Source organism: Aquarana catesbeiana, linkage group LG02 (genome assembly GCF_042186555.1).
Source record: "Aquarana catesbeiana isolate 2022-GZ linkage group LG02, ASM4218655v1, whole genome shotgun sequence".
In the NCBI taxonomy this organism is placed as follows: Eukaryota; Metazoa; Chordata; class Amphibia; order Anura; family Ranidae; genus Aquarana; species Aquarana catesbeiana.
In genome coordinates, this window is record NC_133325.1 from 503,618,986 (window position 1) to 503,641,283 (window position 22,298).

Consider the following 22,298-nt stretch of genomic DNA (forward strand, 5'->3'; position numbering starts at 1 on the left):
TACTGAGGTGCAGGAAGGGACAGGGCCTGTATATCCTATTGTAATCTATCATACCATAAAACATCTCCTAGCAGGGGCAGCCCAGAGCACATCTAAAGGTGTGCAGGGGATGCCATTCCTACACACAGCACTCTGACTCACCTCAGTTCTCTCTCTGTGCAGCCCCAGATAGAGATGGGAGGGGGAGGCATTCCAACTGGAGTTGGTAGAGACAGTGTGGGATCCTAGTGTGAGGAATTTATTCCCGCACATCAGCAGCCACTGACTAGAACCCTCTGTCAGGAAGAGGAGCGCCCCTCCCCCGAGCACTGCCAGGCTGGACGGGCTGCCCTACGCTCACACTGGAGTTCTGGACGGACACTCACAATGAGAGGCACCTGGGTGCAGGCGCCTGGGTGCAAAGCACCCTTCCTTCGCACCCCGGGTAGGATCGGCCCTGTACACATTCCTGGTATCCTTCCACCTCAAGGCCAGTACTTCTTTGCATCTCAAAATTGCTCTTTCTTCCCTTCGCAATTTCTTATTTACTATGGCTTGTGGGAAGCCCTTCCTATTCTTTCTGGAGGTTCCACAGGCCAGGGTTTGTGCGAGGTATAGGTGTTTGAAAAGGGGCAGGCTTGTGTAGAAGTTATCCAGGTATATGTGGTAACCTTTGTTCAGCAGTGGGTATGCCAGGTCCCATACAATTTTACCAGTTGTGCCCATGTAGGCCGGGCACTCAGGGGGCTGGAGCTGGGAATCTCTTCCTTCATATATGCGGAACACATATAGATATCCCATGACTCTCTTATAAAATTTCACTCCGTATTTGGCCCTTTTGTTAGGAATGTATTGTTTTATTCCTAGCCGGTCTGAAAAGGGTACCAGGGACTCATCTACACATATATGCTTATCAGGGACATAGAGTTCTGCAAATCATTGGGAAAAGAAATTAATGAGTGGGCGAATTTTATATAATTTATCGTAATTTGGATGATTGCAGGGAGGGCACTGGGTGTTGTCACTGAAATGAAGGAAGCACATTATCATCTAGTATCGGGACCTGGACATTACAGAAGAATAAATGGGCATGTGGTGAATGGGGTGGGTGGACCAATAGGCATGTCTTTCATTTTTTTTGTAAGCCCCATGTTTATGGTGAGGCCCAAAAACATTTTGAACTCCTCCAGAGTCAAATCCTTCCACTCAAATGGACGGGCGTATGAAGATTGGGGGTTGTTGGCAATATGCTGCTGGGCATATAAATTGGTCTGGTCCACGATGAGTTGCAGCAAAGTGTTGGGCAAAAATAAATTAAAACAATCAATTTCAGAAAAATTTCGGGTATTGGCCTGCACACCTGGCTGTGCGGTGAAAGGGGGAATTCTTGCTGATCCTGAGTCGGAAGGCAGCCATGTTGGATTGGGAAGACCATCTGGGAGATATGTAGTGGCCCTGGCTCTTGGGGGACGTGGCACTCCAGTGCTGGTAGTTGGAGTTTCTGTGCTGGCATTTGGGCCTGATGCTGTGGAAGTGCTGGTACTGGGAATTTCTTGTGGTCTTTCGCTGGCGGCAGCTCTGGTACTGGGCCTTTGGTTTTGGGGTCTATCGCTGGCAGCAGCGCTGGTACTGGGCCTGGAAATTTGATCCTGGGGTATATTGCTGGTGGCTGCCTGGTTTCCAGAGCACCGTGCTCTTTTAGGAGGGATCCATTCTTCCTCTGATACTGATATTTGCCAATCCACTACTATTGATCGGTTCAAATGCTGAATTTGATTCACAATTGGAATTGGCATTTGAATCTGATGAGAACTCCCCGCTGCTCTCATCAGTCATGGAGAGGATCTGGAACACCTCCTCACTTGTATAGGATCTTTTGGACATTTTTTCTGATGGGCTGTGCGACAGGTGACAAATTACGGTTACTGATAGGCGACAGGTGATGGGTGACAGGTGACGGTCACTGATGGGCAACGGGTGATCGGTGACAGGTGACAGTCACTGATGGGTGACAGGTGATGTGTGACGATCACTGGTGGGTAGCAGGTGACGTGTGACGGTCACTGGTGGGTGACAGGTGACAGGTAACGGGTGACAGTCACTGATGGCAGTCTCTGATGGTGACTGGTGCACTTTATGGGACTGATAGGTGACAGATAAGGGTCACGGATGGGTCACTGATGGCGATCACTGATGATGGTCACTGATGGGTGACAGGTGTACCACTGATGGCAGTCTCTGATGGTGACAGGTGCACTTTGTGGGCACTAATGGGTGACAGGTGCACTTTGTGGGCACTGATAGGTGACAGGTGCACTTTGTGGGCACTGATTGGTGACAGGTGCACTTTGTGGGCACTGATAGGTGACAGGTGCACTTTGAGGGCACTGATGGGTGACAGGTGCACTTTGTGGGCACTGATGAGTGACAGGTGCACTTTTATAAGCACTGATGTGGTGACTGTTGGGTGACAGCTGTAATGGGGGGGGGCGATGTGACAGGTTCTCTTTGTGGTGTTGGTGCAGTACACTACAAAACACACATAGATCGGTCACTCACTGCACCTGGCTCTTCTCTCCTCACACTGGAAACGGTGTGTGAGGAAAGAAGAGCCGGTAACAGCTGTCTATGTTTACATTTATTGATCGGCTGTGAATGGATCACAGCCGATCACGTAAACAGCCGCCAGCCATTGGCTGTTTACCCTTGTCGATGACGAGCAGTGTTCCTGGGAACACGCTGCCACCGAAGTGACCGCGCTGCGCGCTCCCGATCGCTCGCATGCGCAGTCTAAAGCGGGGAATACCCCTTTGTGATTGGCCGTGACGTAATCACGGCCGATCACATGGTGAACAGCCATGCCCAATGGCTGTTCACCCCTGTCGGTGACGCGCTGTGTCCCGGGGACACGGCGACACCGACAGAGCAGGGCTGCGCGATGCCCTGTGTGAATCAGCCGCCGTCATATGACGGTGGGCGGGCGGCAACAGGTTAAACAAGGTTTAAAGAGGGAGTCCCGTGAAAAAAAAATAGTAAAAGTCAGCAGCTTCAAATACTGCAGCTGCTGACTTTTAAAATAAGGACACTCACCTGTCCCAGGGTTCAGAGATGTCGGCACCTGAGACCGAATCGTCCCTCGGTCCTCGGGTGCTGCCGCCGCCATTCTCTGTAAGGGAATCAGGAAGTGAAGCGCTGCGGCTTCACTTCCCGGTTCCCCACTGCGCATGCATGAGTGGCGCTGCACTTCCTAACTGGTCCCCGCTGTCTCTGGGACCCGTGTGTATCCCAGCAGACAGCGCGGTGGGGATGGGAAGAGGCATAGACTCCGGTGGGAGTCTATGCCGGAAGTGGTTGCAAATACCTGTCTTAGACAGGTATCTGCACCCCCCCCCCCTGAAAGGTGCCAAATGTGACACCGGGGGGGGGAGGGTTCCGACAAGCGGAGGTTCAATTTTTGTGTGAACCTCCGCTTTAATTGCTATGAAAAATGCTTTTTACTGGCTGATGTGTGGCAACCCTCCCTTTTAAAACTTCTTTCCCCACCTGTGCATGCATCAGTCCTGGCATGGAGAATTCTTAGCTCCTTATCTGAAGATTCCTGCCATGGATTATTCATTCCTATTCCTCTTATAACTTCAGAAACACTTATACTCCACTTATCGATAATTGGCACCGCAAGGGAATCACTATGCCAAGAGACCTTTATAATGGTGAGGCTCTTAAAACCTTAAATGAACTTGTACAAGATTTTGGCCTTCCCACCCCTGACTCCTTTAAATATCTGCTGATTTCACATTATTTGCATTCACAGAAAAGAGATGGGAATACTATACCTAACCTAAATGTCAAAAGAGATCTTTCTAGTTTATAACATCCTTTAAGGTAAATTAATGTTTAACAAAATGACATGCTTTCTTAAATAGGAACATGATCTTGGTGCCTCTTAAACTACTATTCAATGGATAAGAACTTTTTTTTTTTTTTTTCCAAAAAGCAAGTTTATTTGTAATTAAACAACAAAACATACAGGCATGGTACACAGTATATGTAACATTATAAAGTCACAAAACAAGCATATGCAGATACCCTGTCCTAGTTACACGATGAGCCGTAACTGTTTGTATTCGCTGGCTTCCAGGGTGATCTCTAGATTGCATGCCGATTCTCGGCTTCATGAACTCCTATAGCTATCTATCTATACACATTATAATATAATCCCTGCGTGTCCATCTAGATAACAGTAGACTCCAAGTTTTCGTGAACTTATATTGGCCTAATCATTACAGGTGCCGGGGGACTCAAGCCACCTATCACAGACCTTGTTGTATTTGGCAGGGCACCCCCTGTGTCGATATATGACTTTCTTGTATGGTAGAGTTGAGTTTATTTCCCCTATCCAAGCTTGGACCGTGGGGGGGTGTATTCCACATCCAGTGTCTAGCTATCAACTTCCTAGCACTGAACAGCGTCTCGTACAAGAATGTGGCTAGAAATTTGTCAATTGTGGTGTCTGGGAGTGGCCCAATAGGCACATTTTCGGGTCTAGTTGTAAAAGCGAGCCTATGCGGTCATGCAAAAATTGTATAATTTGCATCCAGTAAGTCTGGATGTCCGGGCACATCCATATCAAATGGTAGAATGTACAAGGGTGGTCTGCACATCTTGGGCATCTCGGGTTGTGGTTGGCATGGTATTTGACGATTCGTGCTGGTGTGAGATAAGATTTATGTATAATATACAGTTGGGTCAACCGCTCGGAGAGTCTAGGGAAAACTTTTTTGTGTTTTCCAGAATTTCCTCCCAGTCTGCTTCCTCCAACGGGCCCACATCGTCCTCCCATCTATTCTTAGCAGTGTCTATGATCTGTGCTACTGAGCAAATTCTCAATATATTGTACAAAGTAGAGATCAATTTGGAGGGGTCTTCACCAGTTATAACATCTACCATGGTTAATGTTTGTGGACTGGGGAAACTGGGCCTGAAGGGCGTGATGCATCTGTGCATATCTGAATATCATATATGAAGGTAGATCAAACTCGCCCTGCAATGTTTGAAAACTACGGACTCCAAGTGGGGTAATTACTTGGTGCAAATACAATATTCCCTTGGATGCCCAGATGCTAGTACCCGGGATTGACAACAGCTCCCTTAATTGGGGGTTGTGCCAAAGAGGCGTGTCTGAGTGGACAAATTCAGCACCGGTCAATCTCCCATATGCGTTTGTGATGTGCAAGTAATAGATTTCGACCCTCCACATCCTCCTACCCCCTCCTCCTCTGAATAGTACTTGTAAGGGAGAATGTGTGTTGCTATTTGGCCTATTACATGTCAGGGCTTGGTATCTAGGACCATCTGTCTTATGGAAGTGGTAAAAATGGGACAGCTGGGCAGCTATATAATATGAGTGAAAGTCTGGAGGAGCTGCTCCCCCCGATGAGGTCGGGTTTTTGAGGGTGTTCCACGCGAACTTATGCCTACTGGGGCCCCAGATAAAGGTGTTAAGGATACTATCTAGCGTTTTGAAGTTTTTTAATGGGATTAGTATTGGTGAGTGCCAAAACATATACAGGAATTTTGGTAATAAAATAATTTTGACAAGATTGATCCTTCCCATCACGCCAGGATTGTGTACGGATTTTCAAGTAGGTGAACAGCGGCTCTACAAACAAGAAATAAGTCTGCTCCTATCGATATGGAGACGGTCGATGGATCACCCTTAACTTCAGGACCTGTTACCCATGAAACAGTCCCTTTGGTACTGCAATTTGAGCCTAACCATCATGAGACCATCAGTTTTCAGCTGATTACGTCACCCAAATTTCCTGTCATCCTGGGCATTCCTTGGCTTTCCACCCATAATGCCTCCATCAACTGGAAAGCACAGATTATAAACACTACGCAGTCATATGACAACCTGCCTCCACAATATCAGGAGTTCCGGGATGTCTGTGATAAAAATAATGCTGATCAGTTACCTCCTCATCGCCCATATGATTGTCCTATTGAACTGCTCCCAGGGGCTGAAATACCTTTTGGTCGCTTTTTCAATCTTTCAGAACCTGAATTAAAGGTTCTCAGGGAATGGATTGATGAGAATTTAGAGAAGGGCTTCATTGGACCCTCAACGTCTCCTGCAGGGGCAGCGCTGTTCTGTATTGCAAAGAAAGATTGCACCGTGCGTCCATGCATTGACTACCCGGACTTGAATAAATAAAATCACTATTAAAAACAGCTATCCACTTCCTTTAATCTCTGAAATGTTGGAAAGACTCCACTCTGCCAAAGTCTTCACAAAACTAGACTTACAGGGGGCGTATAACCTCATCCGTCAAGAAGACGAATGGAAAACCGCCTTTTGAACCAGATATGGCCATTTTGAGTCCCTGGTTATGCCTTTTGGCCTCTGCAACGCCCCTGCCACTTTCCAACGCTTCATCAGTGATGCTTTTCGAGATCTATTGGACCATTTTGTGATTGCTTATCTGGATGATATTCTCATCTTTTCTAATAACCTGGAGGAACATTGCAAACATGTTTGCACTGTCTTTAAAAGGCTAAGAAAGAACCAACTTTATATTAAATTGGAGAAATGTGAGTTTGAACGAACCCAGATGCAGTTCTTGGGATATATTATTTTTCCTAAAGGAGTAAGCATGGATCCTGAGAAGATAAAAGCAGTGGTGGATTGGCCTGCCCCTAGAAATGTTAAAGAGATACAACGATTTGTTGATTTTGCCAACTTCTACAGACAATTCATAAGAAACTTCTCTAAAGTGATAACAGCAATTACACAGCTAACAAAGAAAGGGATGCCCTTTGAGTGGTCAGCTGAGGCACAGACTGCTTTTATTAAGCTAAAGACTCCTTTCATTTCTGCACCAATATTGGTACATCCTGAAGTTCCTTTTATAGTGGAAGTGGATGACTCAGACTCTGCTGTGGGAGCTATCCTTTCTCAGCGAAAAGGAGAAAAGATGCAGCTTCATCCTTGTGCGTATTTCTTTCGCTTATTGTCATCAGTCGAAAGAAATTATGACATCAGGAATAAGGAGTTACTGGCAATTAAGGAAGCCTTTTCTGAATGGAGGCATCTGCTGGAAGGGGCCAAGCATCCAGTAACTGTTCTCACTGATCATGAAAATCTAGAATTAATTTGTTCTGCCAAGAGGATGTCTTCTAGACAAGCATGTTGGTCACTGTTCTTTTCCAGGGTTAATTTTATCATCTTGTATCGACCTGGGTCAAGAAATGGTAAGGCCGATGCATTATCAAGGATGTTGACTTACCCATGCCAGGAAGGCAACCCTGAATGTACTATTCTGCCTCAAAAGAACTTCATAGGGGCCACAAGTTACAAGACATTCTTGAGTCTCCTAAAGGAGGGGAATGAAAATCACTCTCTTCTCAATCATCTGCCTACGGATATTAACCTTGTGTACAAGAACGGCTTTTGGACTCATGCACATAGTCTCTATGTACCTAAATCTGCTCGGATTGAAGCCCTCAGGTTGGTTCATAAGTCAAAACTTGCTGGGCATTTTGGGAATTCCAAAACAGAAGAGCTCTTGTCACGTTCCTTTTGGTGGCCCAGCTATAAGAAAGATGTTAAACACTATGTGGCCTCATGCCTGACTGACTGTGGACGCAGTAAGACTCCCTGAGCTTCTCCTTTGGGGTTGCTCCAGCCACTTTCTGTTTCATCAAGACCAAGGGGCTCAATTTCTATGGACTATGTGGTAGATTTACCTCCCTCAAAAGAAATTACCACTATCTTGGTCGTCGTTGACCATCTCACTAAGATGGCTCATTTTATACCTGTTACCTGGGTACCTTCAGCTGAACAACCTGCTGAGTTAATGGTTTGAGAAGTATTTAAACTACATGGAATTCCTGACGATGTGGTGTCTGACAAAGGAGTACAGTTCAAAATTTTAGAAAAACTTTTGCACAGCCTTAGGTGTAACAGTTAATCTGTCATTTGCTTTTCATCCCCAGTCTAATGGTCAGACTGAGAGAACCAATCAAACCTTGGAGCAGTACCTTCGATGTTTTGTCAGTTATCTTCAGGATGACTAGGTGGATTTTCTTTCTACAGCAGAGTTTGCCTATAACAATTCTAAATATAGATCCACTTCTCAAAGTCCTTTATATTTAAACAACGGGTATAATCCAGTTTTTATTCCTGATCTCCTGGGAATACCAGGTGCCGTAGGCTTCCTATTTTTTGTTGGAGTTGACCTATTTTTTTTCTTGTTTGCCAAGGTGACCATCTTGGCATTTCTCAAGGGTGTTGAGAATGCCAAAGGAGATTGCCTATGGCCACATCAGTCTGAAAGCACCCAATCTTGGAGACTAAGCAGGGTCAAGCCTGGTTAGTACCTGGATGGGAGACTGCCTGGGAATACCAGGTGCCGTAGGCTTCCTATTTTTTGTTGGAGTTGACCTATTTTTTTTTTGTTTCCCAAGGTGACCATCTTGGCATTTCTCAAGGGTGTTGAGAATGCCAAAGGAGATTGCCTACGGCCCCATCAGTCTGAAAGCACCCAATCTTGGAGACTAAGCAGGGTCAAGCCTGGTTAGTACCTGGATGGGGGAATGCCGGGTGCTGTAGGCTTCTTTTCTTTTGTTGGAGAAATTCTTCAATAGTCAGAGTTAAGTGTTACCAAAAACCTATTTGAAAAGCAGAAAAATGTTTTTCATCTGTTTACCTACATCCGAACGATACAGGTACCGGAAATGGAATAATTGATAAATCGTAGTCTCCACCAGAATGTCGCCATCAAAAATCAGCAGCGGCATCTAGTGGATGATCTTAAGAATACAACCAAAAAACACAAATTGCAGTGTATACCACTAAGGTGTCGCTGTCAAAATTAAAAGCGGCATCTAGTCGATGATTTTGAGAATGCAGGAATGCCAATCTCTAAATAATAAATCTGAAAAACCTATTATGTAAAAATGTGTCTAAAAATAAAAGAAAAATAACTTTGGTTAAACGAAGCCCTAAATGGATGGCTTAATCCAGATAGACAAAGGCCCAATAAAACCCATATCTTATATGGCACTGTAAAAATGACAATCAACAGCTAGGTAGTTCCTAGTGACAAAAGACCAAAGTTGTGGATAAGTGTACATATAATCACCAAATATTCTCATATTCTCATATTCTCATATTCTCATATTCTCATATTCTCATATTCTCTAACTCTCTAACTCTCTAACTCTCTAACTCTCTATTATGGCCACATCAGCCTGAAAATGCTCAATTTCATCTGATCTCAGGAGCTAAGCAGGGTCGAGCCTGGTTAGTACCTGGATGGGAGACCGCCTGGGAATACCAGGTGCAGTAGGCTTCTTTTCTTTTGTTGGAGTTGACCTAATTTTTTCTTGTTTCCCAAGCTGACCATCTTAGCATTTCTCAAGAGGGTTGAAGGTGCCAAAGGAGTTTGTCTATGGCCACATTAGCCTGAAACTGCCTGATCTTGTCTGATTTCAAAGGCTAAGCATTGTGGGGCCAGGTTAGTTCCTGGATGGGAGACTGACTGAGAATTCCAGATGCCGCAGGCTTTTTTTTTTGTTGGAGTTGACCTATTTTTTTTCTTGTTTCCCAAGGTGACCATCTTGGTGTTTCTCAAGAGGGTTGAGGGTGCCAAGAAGATTGCCTATGGCCACATGAGCCTGAAAACGCCCTATCTCATCTGCTCTTGGAGGCTAAGCAGGGTTGGGCCTGGTTAGTACCTTGATGGGAGACTGCCTGGGAATACCATGTGCCGTAGGATTGTATTTTATTTTTTTTAGAGTTGACCTTTTTTTTTTGTTTCGCAAGGTGACCATCTTGGCGTTTCTCAAGAGGTTTGAGGGTGCCAAAGGTGATTGCTTATGGCCACCTGAGCTTGAAAACACCCTATCCCTTCTGATCTTGGAGGCTAAGCTGGGCCGTGACTGGTCAGTACCTGTATGGGAGACCGCCTGGAAATACCAGGTGCTGTAGGCTTCTTTTTTTTTTATTGAAGTTGACCTATTTTTCTTGGCGTTTCTCAAGAAGGTTGAGGATGCCAAATGAAATTGCGTATGGCCACATCACCCTGAAAGCGCCCAAGCTCGTCTGATCTCTGAGGCTAAGCAGCGTCAGGCCTGGTTAGCACCTGGATTGGAGACCGCTTGGGAATACCAGGTGCTGTAGGCTTCTTTTTTTTTGTTGGAGTTGACTTATTTTTTTTTTTGTTTCAAAAGGTGACAATCTTGGCTTTTCTCAAGATGGTTGAGGGTGGCGTAAAAGATTCCATATGGCCACATCACCCCGAAAGCGATTGATCTCGTCTGTTCTCGCAGGCTAACCAGGGTCGGGCCTGGTTGTTACCTGGATGGGAGACTGCCTGGGAATACCAGGTGCTGTAGGCTTTTTTTTGTTGAAGTTGACCTATTTTTTTTCTTGTTTCCCAAGGTGACCATCTTGGCGTTTCTCAAGAGGGTTGAGGATGCCAAAGGAGATCACGTATGGCAACATCGTCCTGAAAACACCTAATCTCAGAGGCTAAGCAGGGTTGGGCCTGCTTAGTACCTTGATGGGAGACCGCCTGGGAATACCATGTGCCATAGGATTGTATTTTTTTTTAGAGTTGACCTATTTTTTCTTGTTTCCCAAGGTGACCATCTTGGCATTTCTCAGGAGAGTTGAGGGTGCCAAAAGAGATCGCATATGGCAACATCATCCTGAAAACGCCTGATCTCATCTGATCTCAGAGGCTAAGCATGGTCGGGCCTGGTTAGTACCTGGATAGGAGACCGCCTGGGAATACCGGGAGACGTAGGCTTCTTTTTTTTTGTTAGAGTTAACCTATTTATGTTTCTTGCTTCCCAAGGTGACCATCTTGGCGTTTCTCAAGAGAGTTGCGGGTGCAAAAGGAGTCTTCCTATGGCCACATCAGCCTGAAAGCACCCTATCTTGTCTGATCTCGGAGGCTAAGCAGCGTCGGCCCTGGTTAGTACCTGGACGTGAGACCACATGGGAATAACAGGTGCCGAGTTGACCTATTTTTTTTCTTGTTTCCCAAGGTGACATCTTGGCGTTTCTCAAGAGGGTTGAGGGTGACAAAGGAGATTGCCTTTTTCCACATCAGCCTGAAAGCGTCTGATTTAATCTGATCTCGGAGACTAAACAGGGTCGGGCCTGGTTAGTATGTAGATGGGAGACCATCTGGGACTTCCAGGTGCCGTAGGCTTGTTATTTTTTGTTGGAGCTGTCCTATTTTTTTTGTATTGTTTCCCAAGGTGACCATCTTGGCGTCTCTTAAGAGGGTTGAGGGTGCCAAAGGAGATTGCCTATGGCCACATCAGCCTGAAAACATTTGATCTCGGAGGGTAAGCAGGGTTGGGCCTGGTTAGTACCTGGATGGGAGACCGTCTGGGAATACTAGGAGATGAAGGCTTCTTTTTTTGTTTCTTGCTTTCCAAGGTGACCATCTTGGCATTTCTCAAGAGGGTTGAGGGTGCCTAAAGAGATTGCCTATGGCCAATTCAGCCTGAAAATGCCCTATCTCATCTCACCTCGGAGGCTAGGCAGGTTCAGGCCTGGTTAGTACTTGGATGGGAGACTGCCTGGGAATACCAGGTGCTGTAGGTTTCTTTTTTTTGTCAGAATTGTCCTATTTTCGTTTCCTGCTTCCCAAGGTGACCATCTTGGCGTTTCTCAAGAGGGTTGTGTGTGCCAAAAGAGCCTTCCTACGGCCACATCAGTCTGAAAGCACCCGATCTCGGAGGCTAAGCAGCGTCGGCCCTGGTTAGTACCTAGATGCGAGACTGCTTGGGAAGACTAGGAGACATAGGCTTCTTTTTATTTGTTAGAGTTAACCTTGTTTTGGAAGGAATACTGAAATACTAGGAGACATAGGCTTCTTTTTATTTGTTAGAGTTAAACTTTTTTTGTTTCTTTCTTCTCAAGGTGACCATCTTGGCGTTTCTCAAGAGGGTTGCGGGTGCCAAAGGTGATTGCCTATGGCCACATCAGCCTTAAAGCACCAAATCTCTTCTGACCTTGGGGGCTAAGCAGCGTTGGGCTTTGTTAGTACCTGGATGGGGGACCCCCTGGGAATACCAGGTACCGTAGGCTTCTTTTTTTTGGAGTTGACCTATTTTTTTTCTTGTTTCAAAAGGTGACCATCTTGTTGTTTCTCAAGGGGGTAGAGGGTGCCAAAGGAAATCGCCATTGGCCACATCAGCCTGAAAGTGTTCGATTTCATCTGTTCTCAGAGGCTAAACAGGGTCGGGCCTGCTTAGTACATGGATGGGAGACTGCCTGGGACTACCAGGTGCCGTAGCCTTCTTTTTTTTTTTTGATGGAGTTGACCTATTTTTTTTCTTGTTTCCCAAGGTAACCAATTTGGCATTTCTCAAGAGGGTTGAGGGTGCCGTAAAAGATTCCCTACGGCCACATCAGCCTGAAAGCTCTCAATCTCGTCTGTCCTCGGAGGCTAACCAGGGTCGGACCTGGTTAGTACCTGGATCGGAGGCAGCTTGAGAATACCAGGTGCCGTAGGTTTCTTTTTTTTTGTTGGAGTTGTCCTATTTTTATTCTCGTTTCCCAAGGTGACCATCTTGGCGTTTCTCAAGGCAAGAAAAGGGGGCAAAAGGAAGTTGCGTACGGCGACATCATCCTGAAAACACCTGATCTTAGAGACTAAGCAGGGTTGGGCTCGGTTAGTATGTGGATTGGAGACCGCCTGGAAATACGAGTTGCTGTAGGCTTTTTTTTTGTTGGACTTGACCTATTTTTTTTCTTGTTTCCCAAGGTGACCATCTTGGCGTTTCTAAAGAGGGTTGAGGGTGCCAAAGTAGATTGTGTACTGCCACATCATCCTGAAAGCGCCTGATCTCGGAGGCTTAGCAGGGTTGGGCCTGGTTAGTACCTGGATTGGAGACCATCTGGAAATACCAGTTGTCGTAGGCTTGTTTTTTTTTTGTTGGAGTTGACTTATTTTTTTTCTTCTTTCCCAAGGTGACCATCTTGGTGTTTCTCAAGAGAGTTGAGGTTGCCAGGGGATGTTTTCTATGGCCACATCAGCCTGGAAGGGGCTGGTCTCAGAGGCTAAGGAGGGTTGGGCCTGGTTAGTATCTAGATGGGTGACCGCCTGGGAATACCAGGTGCCATAGGCTTCTTTATTCTTGGAGTTGACCTATTTTTTTTCTTGTTTCCCAAAATGACCATCTTGGCGTTTCTCAAGAAGGTTGAGGGTGCCAAAAGAAATAGCATATGGCCACATCATCCTGAGAGCACCCAATGTCATCTGATCTCGGAGACTAAGCAGGGTTGGGCCTGGTTAGTACCCGGATGGGGGACCACCTGGGAATACCAGGTGCAGTAGGTTTCTTTACTCTGTTGCAGCTGACCTATTTTTTTTCTTGTTTCACAAGGTGACCATCTTGGCGTTTCTAAAGAGGGTTAAGGGTGCCAAAGTAGATTGTGTACTGCCACATCATCCTGAAAGCGCCTGATCTCGGAGGCTTAGCAGGGTTGGGCCTGGTTAGTACCTGGATTGGAGACCGCCTGGAAATACCAGTTGTCGTAGGCTTGTTTTTTTTTGTTGGAGTTGACTTTTTTTCTTCTTCTTTCCCAAGGTGACCATCTTGGCGTTTCTCAAGAGAGTTGAGGTTGCCAGGAGATATTTTCTAAGGCCACATCAGCCTGAAAGCGACTGGTCACGGAGGCTAAGGAGGGTCGGGTCTGGTTAGTTCCTAGATGGGCGACCGCCTGGGAATGCCAGGTGTCGTAGGCTTCTTTATTCTTGGAGTTGACCTATTTTTTTTTTGTTTCCCAAAATGACCATCTTGGCATTTCTCAAGAAGGTTGAGGGTGCCAAATGAAATAGCATACGGCCACATCATCCTGAGAGCACCCGCTGTCATCTGATCTCGGAGACTAAGCAGGGTTGGGTCTGGTTAGTACCTGGATGGGGGACCACTTGGGAATACCAGGTGCTGTAGGTTTCTTTATTCTGTTGCAGTTGACCTATTTTTTTCTTGTTTCACAAGGTGAACATCTTGGCGTTTCTCAAGAGGGTTGAGGGTGCCAAAGGAGATTGAATATGGTGACATCAGCCTTAAAGCGCCCGATCTTGTCTGTCTTTGGAGGGTAAGCAGGGGCGGGCCTGATTAGGCCCTGGATGGGAGACCGCCTCGGTGTACTAGGTGCCGTAGGCTTCTTTTTCTGTTGCAGTTGACCTTTTTTTTTTCTTGTTTCACAAGGTGACCATCTTGGCGTTTCTCAAGAGGGTTGAGGGTGCCAAAGTAGATTGCGTACTGCCACATCATCCTGAAAGCACCTGATCTCGGAGGCTTAGCAGGGTTGGGCCTGGTTAGTACCTGGATTAGAGACTGCCTGGAAATACCAGTTGTCGTAGGCTTGTTTTTTTTGTTGGAGTTGACTTATTTTTTTTCTTGTTTCCCAAGGTGACCATCTTGGCGTTTCTCAAGAGAGTTGAGGCTGCCAGGTGGTATTTCCTCTGGCCACATCAGCCTGAAAGCAGCTCATGTCGGAGGCTAGGGAGGGTCGGGCCTGGTTAGTACCTAGATGGGCGACCGCCTGGGAATACCAGGTGCCGTAGGCTTCTTTATTCTTGGAGTTGTCCTATTTTTTTTCTTGTTTCCCAAAATGAACATCTTGGCATTTCTCAAGAAGGTTGAGGGTGGCAAAAGAAATAGCATATGGCCACATCATCCTGAGAGCACCCGATGTCATCTGATCTCGGAGACTAAGCAGGGTTGGCCTGGTTAGTACCTGGATGGGGGACCACCTGGGAATACCAGGTGCAGTAGGTTTCTTTATTCTGTTGCAGCTGACCTATTTTTTTTCTTGTTTCACAAGGTGACCATATTGGCATTTCTCAAGTGGGTTGAGGGTGCCAAAGGAGCTTGAATATGGCGACGTCAGCCTTAAAGCGCCCAATCTTGTCTGACTTCGAAGGCTAAGCAAGGTGGGGCCTGATTAGGCCCTTGATAGGAGACCGCATAGGAATACCAGGTGCCATAGGCTTCTTTTTTCTGTTGCAGTTGACCTTTTTTTTTCTTGTTTCACAAGGTGACCATCTTGGCATTTCTCAAGAGGGTTGAGGGTGCCAAAGGAGATTGAGTATGGTGACATCAGCCTGAAAGGGATCGATCTCGACTGAACTTGGAGGCTAAGCAGCATCGGGCCTGGGTTAGTATGTGGATGGGAGAATGCCTGGGTATACCAGGTGTGGTAGGCTTCTTTTTTTTGTTGGAGTTGACCTATTTTTTTCTTGTTTCCCAAGGTGACCATCTTGGTGTTTCTCAAGAGGGTTGAGGGTGCCAAAGGAGATTGCGTAATGCCACATCACCCGGAAAGCGCCGTATCTTGGAGGCTAAGCAGGGTCAGGCTTGGTTAGTACCTGGATTGGAGACTGCCAGAAAATACCAGTTGCTGTAGGCTTGTTTTTTTTGTTGGACTTGACCTATTTTTTATTTTGTTTCCAAAGGTGACCGTGTTGGCGTTACTCAAGGGGGTTGAGGGTGCTAACGGAGATTGCATATGGCCTCATCAGCTGGAAAGTGTGCAATCTTGTCTGATCTTGGAAGCTAAGCAGGTTCGTAACTGGATGGGACACCGCCTAGGAATGCTAGGTGCAGTAGGCTTCTTTTTTTTGTTGGAGTTGACCTATTTTTTTTTCATGTTTCCCAAGGAGACCATCTTGTAGTTTCTCAAGAGGGTTGAGGATGCCAAAGAAGATTGTGTACGGCCACATTATCCTGATAGCGTCTGATCTCTGAGGATAAGCGGGGTCGGTCCTGGTTAGTACCTGGGTCGGAGACCACCTTGAAATACCTGTTGCTGTAGGCTTAATTTTTTTTGGTGGAGTTGACCTATTTTTTTCTCGTTTCCCAAGGTGACCATCTTGGCGTTTCTCAAGAGGGTTGAGGGTGCCAAATGAGATTGCTTACGGCCACATCAGCCTTGAAGTGCCTGATCTTGTGTGACCTAGGAGCAGGGTCGGGCCTGGTTAGTAGCTGGATGGGATACTGCCTGGGAATACCAGGTGCCGTAGGCTTCTATTTTCTGTTGCAGTTGACCTAATTTTTGATTGAATATGGCAACATCAGCCAGAAAGGGACTGATCTCAGCTGATCTTGGAGGATAAGCAGGGGCAGGCGTGTCTAGTACCTTGATGGGAGTCCGCCTGGGAATACCAGGTGCCGTAGGCATCTTTTTTTTTTTTTTTTGGAGCTGACCTATTTTTTTTTTGTTTCCCAAGGTGACCATCTTGGCGTTTCTCAAGAGGGTTGAGGGTGCCAAAGAAGATTACTTATGGCCACATCAGCCTTAAAGCACCCGATCGTGTCTGTTCTCGGAGGCCAAGCAGGGTTGGGCCTGGTTAGTACCTGGATGGGAGACCACCTGGGAATACCCGGTGCCCTAGACTTCTTTTTTTTTGTTGCAGTTGACCTATTTTTTTCTTGTTTCCTAATGTGACCTTCTTGGCATTTCTCAAGAGGGTTGAGGGTGCCAAAGGAGATTGCGTACAGCCACATCATGCAGCTGATCTCATCTGATCTCTAGAGGCTAAGCAGGGTTGCGTCTGGTTAGTACCTGTATGGGAGTCCGCCTGGAAATACCACTTGCCGTAGGCTTGTTTTTTTTTGTTGGAGTTGACCTATTTTTTTCCTTGTTTCCCAAGGAGACCATCTTGCCATTTCTCAAGAGGGTTGAGTGTGCTAAAGTAGATTACCTATGGCCACATGAGCCTGAAAATGCCCTACCTCATCTGATCTTGGAGGCTAAGCAGGTTCAGGCCTGGTTAGTACCTGTATGGGAGACCGCCTTGGAATGCCTGATGCCGTAGCCATCTTTTTTTTTGTTAGAGTTGACCTATTTTTTCTTGTTTCCCAAGGAGACCATCTTGGCGTTTCTCAAGAGGGTTGTGCGTGCCAAAGGAGACTTTCTACGACCACATCAACCTGAAAGTGCTCTATCTCGTCTGATTCTCGGAGGCTAAGCAGAGTCGGGCCTGGTTAGTACCTCGAAGGGAGACCGCCTGGGAATACCAGGGGCCGTAGGCTGCTTTTTTTTTATTGAAGTTGACCTATTTTTTTTCTTGTTTCCCAAGGTGACCATCTTGGTATTTCCCAAGAAGATTGAGGGTGCCAAATGATATTGCGTACGGCCACATCAGCCTGAAAGTGCCCTATCTCGTCTGATCTCTGAGGCTAAGCAGCGTCGGGCCTAGTTAGTACCTGGATTGGAGCCTGCTTGGGAATACCACGTGCCGTAGGTTTCTTTTTTTTTGTTGAAGTTGACCTTTTTTTTTCTTGTTTCCCAAGGTGACCATCTTGCCATTTCTCAAGAGGGTTGAGTGTGCTAAAGGAGATTACCTATGGCCACATGAGCCTGTAAATGCCCTACCTCATCTGATCTTGGAGGCTAAGCAGGTTCAGGCCTGGTTAGTACCTCTATGGGAGACCGCCTTGGAATGCCTAATGCCGTAGCCATCTTTTTTTTGTTAGAGTTGACCTATTTTTTCTTGTTTCCCAAGGAGACCATCTTGGCGTTTCTCAAGAGGGTTGTGCGTGCCAAAGGAGACTTCCTACGACCACATCAACCTGAAAGTGCTCTAGCTCGTCTGATTCTCGGAGGCTAAGCAGAGTCGGGCCTGGCTAGTACCTCGAAGGGAGACCGCCTGGGAATACCAGGGGCCGTAGGCTGCTTTTTTTTTTATTGAAGTTGACCTATTTTTTTTCTTGTTTCCCAAGGTGACCATCTTGGTATTTCCCAAGAAGATTGAGGGTGTCAAATGATATTGCGTACGGCCACATCAGCCTGAAAGTGCCCTATCTCGTCTGATCTCTGAGGCTAAGCAGCATCGGGCCTAGTTAGTACCTGGATTGGAACCTGCTTGGGAATACCAGGTTTCTTTTTTTTTGTTGAAGTTGACCTTTTTTTTTCTTGTTTCCCAAGGTGACCATATTGGCATTTCTCAAGAGACTAGAGGGTGCAAAACGATATTTCATATGTCCACATCAGCCTGTAAGTGCCCAATCTTATCTGGAGGCTAAGCAGAAATGGGCCTGCTTAGTACCTGGATGGGAGACCTCCTTGGACTACCAGGTGTCAGAGGCTTCTTTTTTTTGTTGGAGTTGACCTATTTTTTCTGGTTTCCCAAGGTGACCATCTTGGCGTTTCTCAAGAGGGTGCCAAGGAAGATTACCTATGGCCACATCAGCCTTAAAGCACCCGATCTTGTCTGTTCTCAGAGGCCTAGCAGGGTTGGGCCTGGGTAGTACCTGGATGGGAGACAGCCTGGGAATACCGGGTGCCCTAGGCTTCTTTTTTTTTGTTGCAGTTGACCTATTTTTTTCTTGTTTCCTAAGGTGACCTTCTTGGCGTTTCTCAAGAGCGTTGAGGGTGCCAAAGGAGATTGCCTATGGCCAGATCAGCCTGAAAACGCCTGACTTCATCTGATCTCAGAAGCTAAGCAGGGTCGGGTCTGGTTAGTACCTATATGGGAGACCGCCTGAGAATACCAGGTACCTTAGGCTTTTTTTTTTTTGTTTAAGTTGACCTATTTTTTTTCTTGTTTTACCATGGTGACCATCTTGGCGTTTCTCAAGAGGGTTGAGGGTGCCAATAGAGGTTCCTTAAGGCCACATCAGCCTAAAAAAGTCTGATTGCGGAGGCTAAGCAGGGTTGAGCATGGTTAGTACATGGATGGGAGACCGCCTGGGACTACCAGGTGCCGTAGGCTTCTTTTGTTTGTTGTAGTTGACCTATTTTTTTCTTGTTTCCCAAGGTGACCATCTTGGTGTTTCTCAAGAAGGTTGAGGGTGCCAAATGATATTGCGCACAGCCACATCAGCCTGAAAGTACCCTATCCCTGATCTCTGAGGCTAAGCAGCGTCTAGCCTGGTTAGTACCTGGATTGGAGCCTGCTTGGGAATACCAGGTGCCGTAGGTTTCTTTTTTTTGTTGAAGTTGACCTTTTTTTTTCTTGTTTCCCAAGGTGACCATCTTGGCATTTCTCAAGAGAGTATGGGGTGCCAAATGAAACTTCCTATGGCCACATCAGCCGGAAAGTGCCCAATCTTGTCTGATCTCGGCTAAGCAGAGATGGGCGTGGTTAGTACCTGGATGGGAGACCGCCTGGGAATTCCAGGTGCTGTAGGGTTTTTTTTTGTTGGAGTTGACCTATTTTTTTTTCTTGTTTCCCAAGGTGACCATCTTGGCGTTTCTCAAGGGGGTTGAGGGTGGCAAAGGACATTGCCTAGTGCCACATCAGCCTGAAATCGCCCGATCTGGTCTTGTCTCGGAGGCTAAGCAGGGTCGGGCCTTGTTAGTACCTGGATGGGAGACTGCCTGGGAATACCAGGTGCCATAGGCATCTTTTTTTTTGTTGGGGCTGACCTATATTTTTTCTTGTTTCCCAAGGTGACCATCTTGGCATTTCTCATGAGGGTTGAGGGTGCCAAACTCCAATTCTTTCTGTTACCAACAGATTAACTAACTTACAGAAGATTCAGGAGAAATTGACTGAAACATTGAGGGAAGCTCAGGAATGTTACAAGAAGGCTGCTGATAGACATCGCAGATCACTTCCTACCTTTTATGTGGGTGACAAAGTTTGGTTATCAACCAAAAATTTGAAGGTCCATATTTCTTCTGCAAAGCTGGGCCAGAAGTTTGTTGGACCATTCAAGATTTCTGCTCAAATCAATCCAGTTACCTTTCGCCTAAAACTTCCTGATAGTATGAAAATTCACCCTGTTTTTCACATATCACTACCTAAATCGTTTAATGAAAATCCCTTTTTTGGAAGAATTCTTCCACCTCCTCCACCTGTTGAGGTACAGGGTGAAGTGGAATTTGTGGTGGAGAAAATTCTTAATTCCGGGATCTTTAGAAACAAGCTACAAACAAGCTCTGGTCCAATGGAAAGGATATGGGCCAGAAGAAAATTCTTGGGAGCCTGAGGAGAACGTTCATGTCTCTAGATTAACAAGAGAATTCCACCAGAGGTTTCCTCACAAACCCAGCCCTAAGACATCCAGAGGACATCCTAAGAGGAGGGGAGTACTGTCAGGACCTGGGACCTCTTCCGTGTTTGGCATTGACTCTACCCTCGAAGCTATCTGAGATGCTAGACAGCTCCCTACCTGATCTATTGGACAATCCTATCTGATCCATTGGACGACCCTGCCTTGTGTCTTGATTGCTGTTGAACCTTAAACTCCTTGCTCCTCCCATAAACTTCCTATATAAGCCTTGTCTCAACACTTCCTCTTTGCCAGGTTATTGTACCTACTCAGCCAGTGCCTTGCTCTTGTCTTCCCTGCTGCTGTCTGTATTTTGCTACCACTAGTGATCGACCCTTGGCTTGTTCCTTGACTATTCTACTGCCTGATCCCAACCTGCAACTACTCGTTACCAACCTTTTGGCTTGTTTCCTGACCACACTGTTGTTTGATCCTCATCTGCTCATCTGCTACTGGACCCCGGCTTGCTCACACCCTTATGGGGCAAACCTGAGTACCACGACCTGGTACTAACACGCAGCTAAATCCATCTCCACCATCAGGAGCTCTGGTGAACACAGCTTAGTACTTAGACTCCACACCTCAGTTGAGCCTGTGTCATCTGCCAGGGTGACTGCCTGTGTACCCATCCTGCTAGTCAGTAGTAGTCCTGCAACTGCTATAGCAACTGGTCTTCAAGCCTGACACCTGATCGTGACAATATGCTTCTTATAGGCCAATAGCTTTAATAAATACTGATTTTAAAATATTATCGAAGATACTCACCTTAAGAATTCAGCCACTTTTAACATCTATTATTGACTCAGATCAGATGGGATTTATGCCCCAAAGAACAACAGATATTATTTTACGCAGATTACACACTAATATACATGTCCAACATATAAATGAAGGCTCTAGAACGGTTGCCTTTTTGGATATAGAAAAGGCCTTTGACATTGTTGAATGGCCTTTTCTATGGGAAATACTTAGAAGAATGGGATTCCCATTGGTGTTTATCTTGTGGTTGCAGACATTGTATCGAAATTCCATATCAGTGGTCAAGCTGGGCGGATGGTTGTCAGCCCTTTTCCAGCTATATAGGGGGACGCGACAGGGCTGCCCTCTCTCTCCAACTCTCTTTGCGATAGCAATAGAGCCAGTGACAGAGGCTCTTCGGACTTCTTCAGATCTTTGGGGACTCGAAATTGGAGGGTTGGAGGAGAGGGTAGCCCTATAGGCAGACGATGTGCTGCTATTCCTAAATGATGCTGGTTAATCATTACAGGGAGCCTTGGACCTGATGAATGCATATTCAGGGGTTACAGGGCTTAGGGTGAATTGGAATAAATCTTTGCTGTTTGCTATTGATCCGGGGGGACAGGCAACGGCATCTTTGAATTTGCCATTAAAATGGGTGACCGAATTTAAATATTTAGGGATAGCAATTCAGATAGATTTGTGATTTTGTGCCACTTAATCTAACCCCAATAGTTTAGGAGGTTAGGAAAAAAATGTAAATCATGGGAGATCCTACCGTTGTCGATACTAGGGCAGATAAATTTAATAAAAATTAAGATCCTTCCAAAATTTTTATATATATTTCGAAATTCTTCACAGTGGTTGCCAAAATCTTTTTTTAAACAACTTCATATTATCTTTACTTAAAGTGGATGTAAACCCGAAACTTTTTTTTTTTTTTATCATACTGTAGAGTATAAGATTTCCTATCATTTGAGCCCAGTCTTGCCACACAGAGTTAATCCATCTCTGAGCAATCCTCTTTTATTGTTTAGTGAGAAAAATCTTGACAAACTGAGAAAAACTTTGTCAAATCCTCTCCCTTGCTGTGAGTGACAGGTGATTTACATGCACTAGCCTAAGACACAAGCATTATTTTTTAATTCCCTCCCACTCCTTTCTTCAGCAGCTCTGCAAGGATTGGCTGTTCCACACCTCAGCATGATTTGGCATGCTGAAGTCATGTGGTTACTTTCCTGTCTTTTCACTGGATGTTAGAGTTCATAGCAGAAGTTCAGCAGAAGTTCAATGTTAGAAATACACAGGAGAAAATGCATATTGACAAGGGGAGTGTAGAGGTGGGTGGGGAGTCTACTGACATCACGACTCCACCCACCGAGCTCCAGACAACAGACCCACCCACAGAATATGCATTTTTTTTGGGTCTAATAACAGACAGGGGGGGAGACATTTGACAGGTAAAGATACATGCAGGAGGCATGTATATCCTTATAGATAACGTCTATGGAGGTAGTTTAGAAAGGATGACATTGGGTTTACAT

At 45.9% G+C, this 22,298-nt stretch overlaps 10 pseudogenes; all 10 read left to right on the plus strand.

Moving 5' to 3' along the window:
* Positions 1-8,290: 8,290 nt before the first annotated feature.
* On the plus strand, positions 8,291-8,399 carry LOC141130504 (5S ribosomal RNA; annotated as a pseudogene).
* An 814-nt stretch (positions 8,400-9,213) lies between these two features.
* LOC141130409 (5S ribosomal RNA) lies at positions 9,214-9,332 on the plus strand (annotated as a pseudogene).
* A 307-nt stretch (positions 9,333-9,639) lies between these two features.
* On the plus strand, positions 9,640-9,758 carry LOC141130373 (5S ribosomal RNA; annotated as a pseudogene).
* Positions 9,759-10,674: 916 nt separating this feature from the next.
* On the plus strand, positions 10,675-10,793 carry LOC141130975 (5S ribosomal RNA; annotated as a pseudogene).
* A 1,176-nt stretch (positions 10,794-11,969) lies between these two features.
* On the plus strand, positions 11,970-12,088 carry LOC141130480 (5S ribosomal RNA; annotated as a pseudogene).
* Positions 12,089-13,224: 1,136 nt separating this feature from the next.
* On the plus strand, positions 13,225-13,343 carry LOC141130268 (5S ribosomal RNA; annotated as a pseudogene).
* A 500-nt stretch (positions 13,344-13,843) lies between these two features.
* Positions 13,844-13,962, plus strand: LOC141130187 (5S ribosomal RNA; annotated as a pseudogene).
* Positions 13,963-14,675: 713 nt separating this feature from the next.
* Positions 14,676-14,793, plus strand: LOC141130326 (5S ribosomal RNA; annotated as a pseudogene).
* A 1,500-nt stretch (positions 14,794-16,293) lies between these two features.
* Positions 16,294-16,412, plus strand: LOC141130245 (5S ribosomal RNA; annotated as a pseudogene).
* A 1,994-nt stretch (positions 16,413-18,406) lies between these two features.
* Positions 18,407-18,525, plus strand: LOC141131008 (5S ribosomal RNA; annotated as a pseudogene).
* Positions 18,526-22,298: the final 3,773 nt, after the last annotated feature.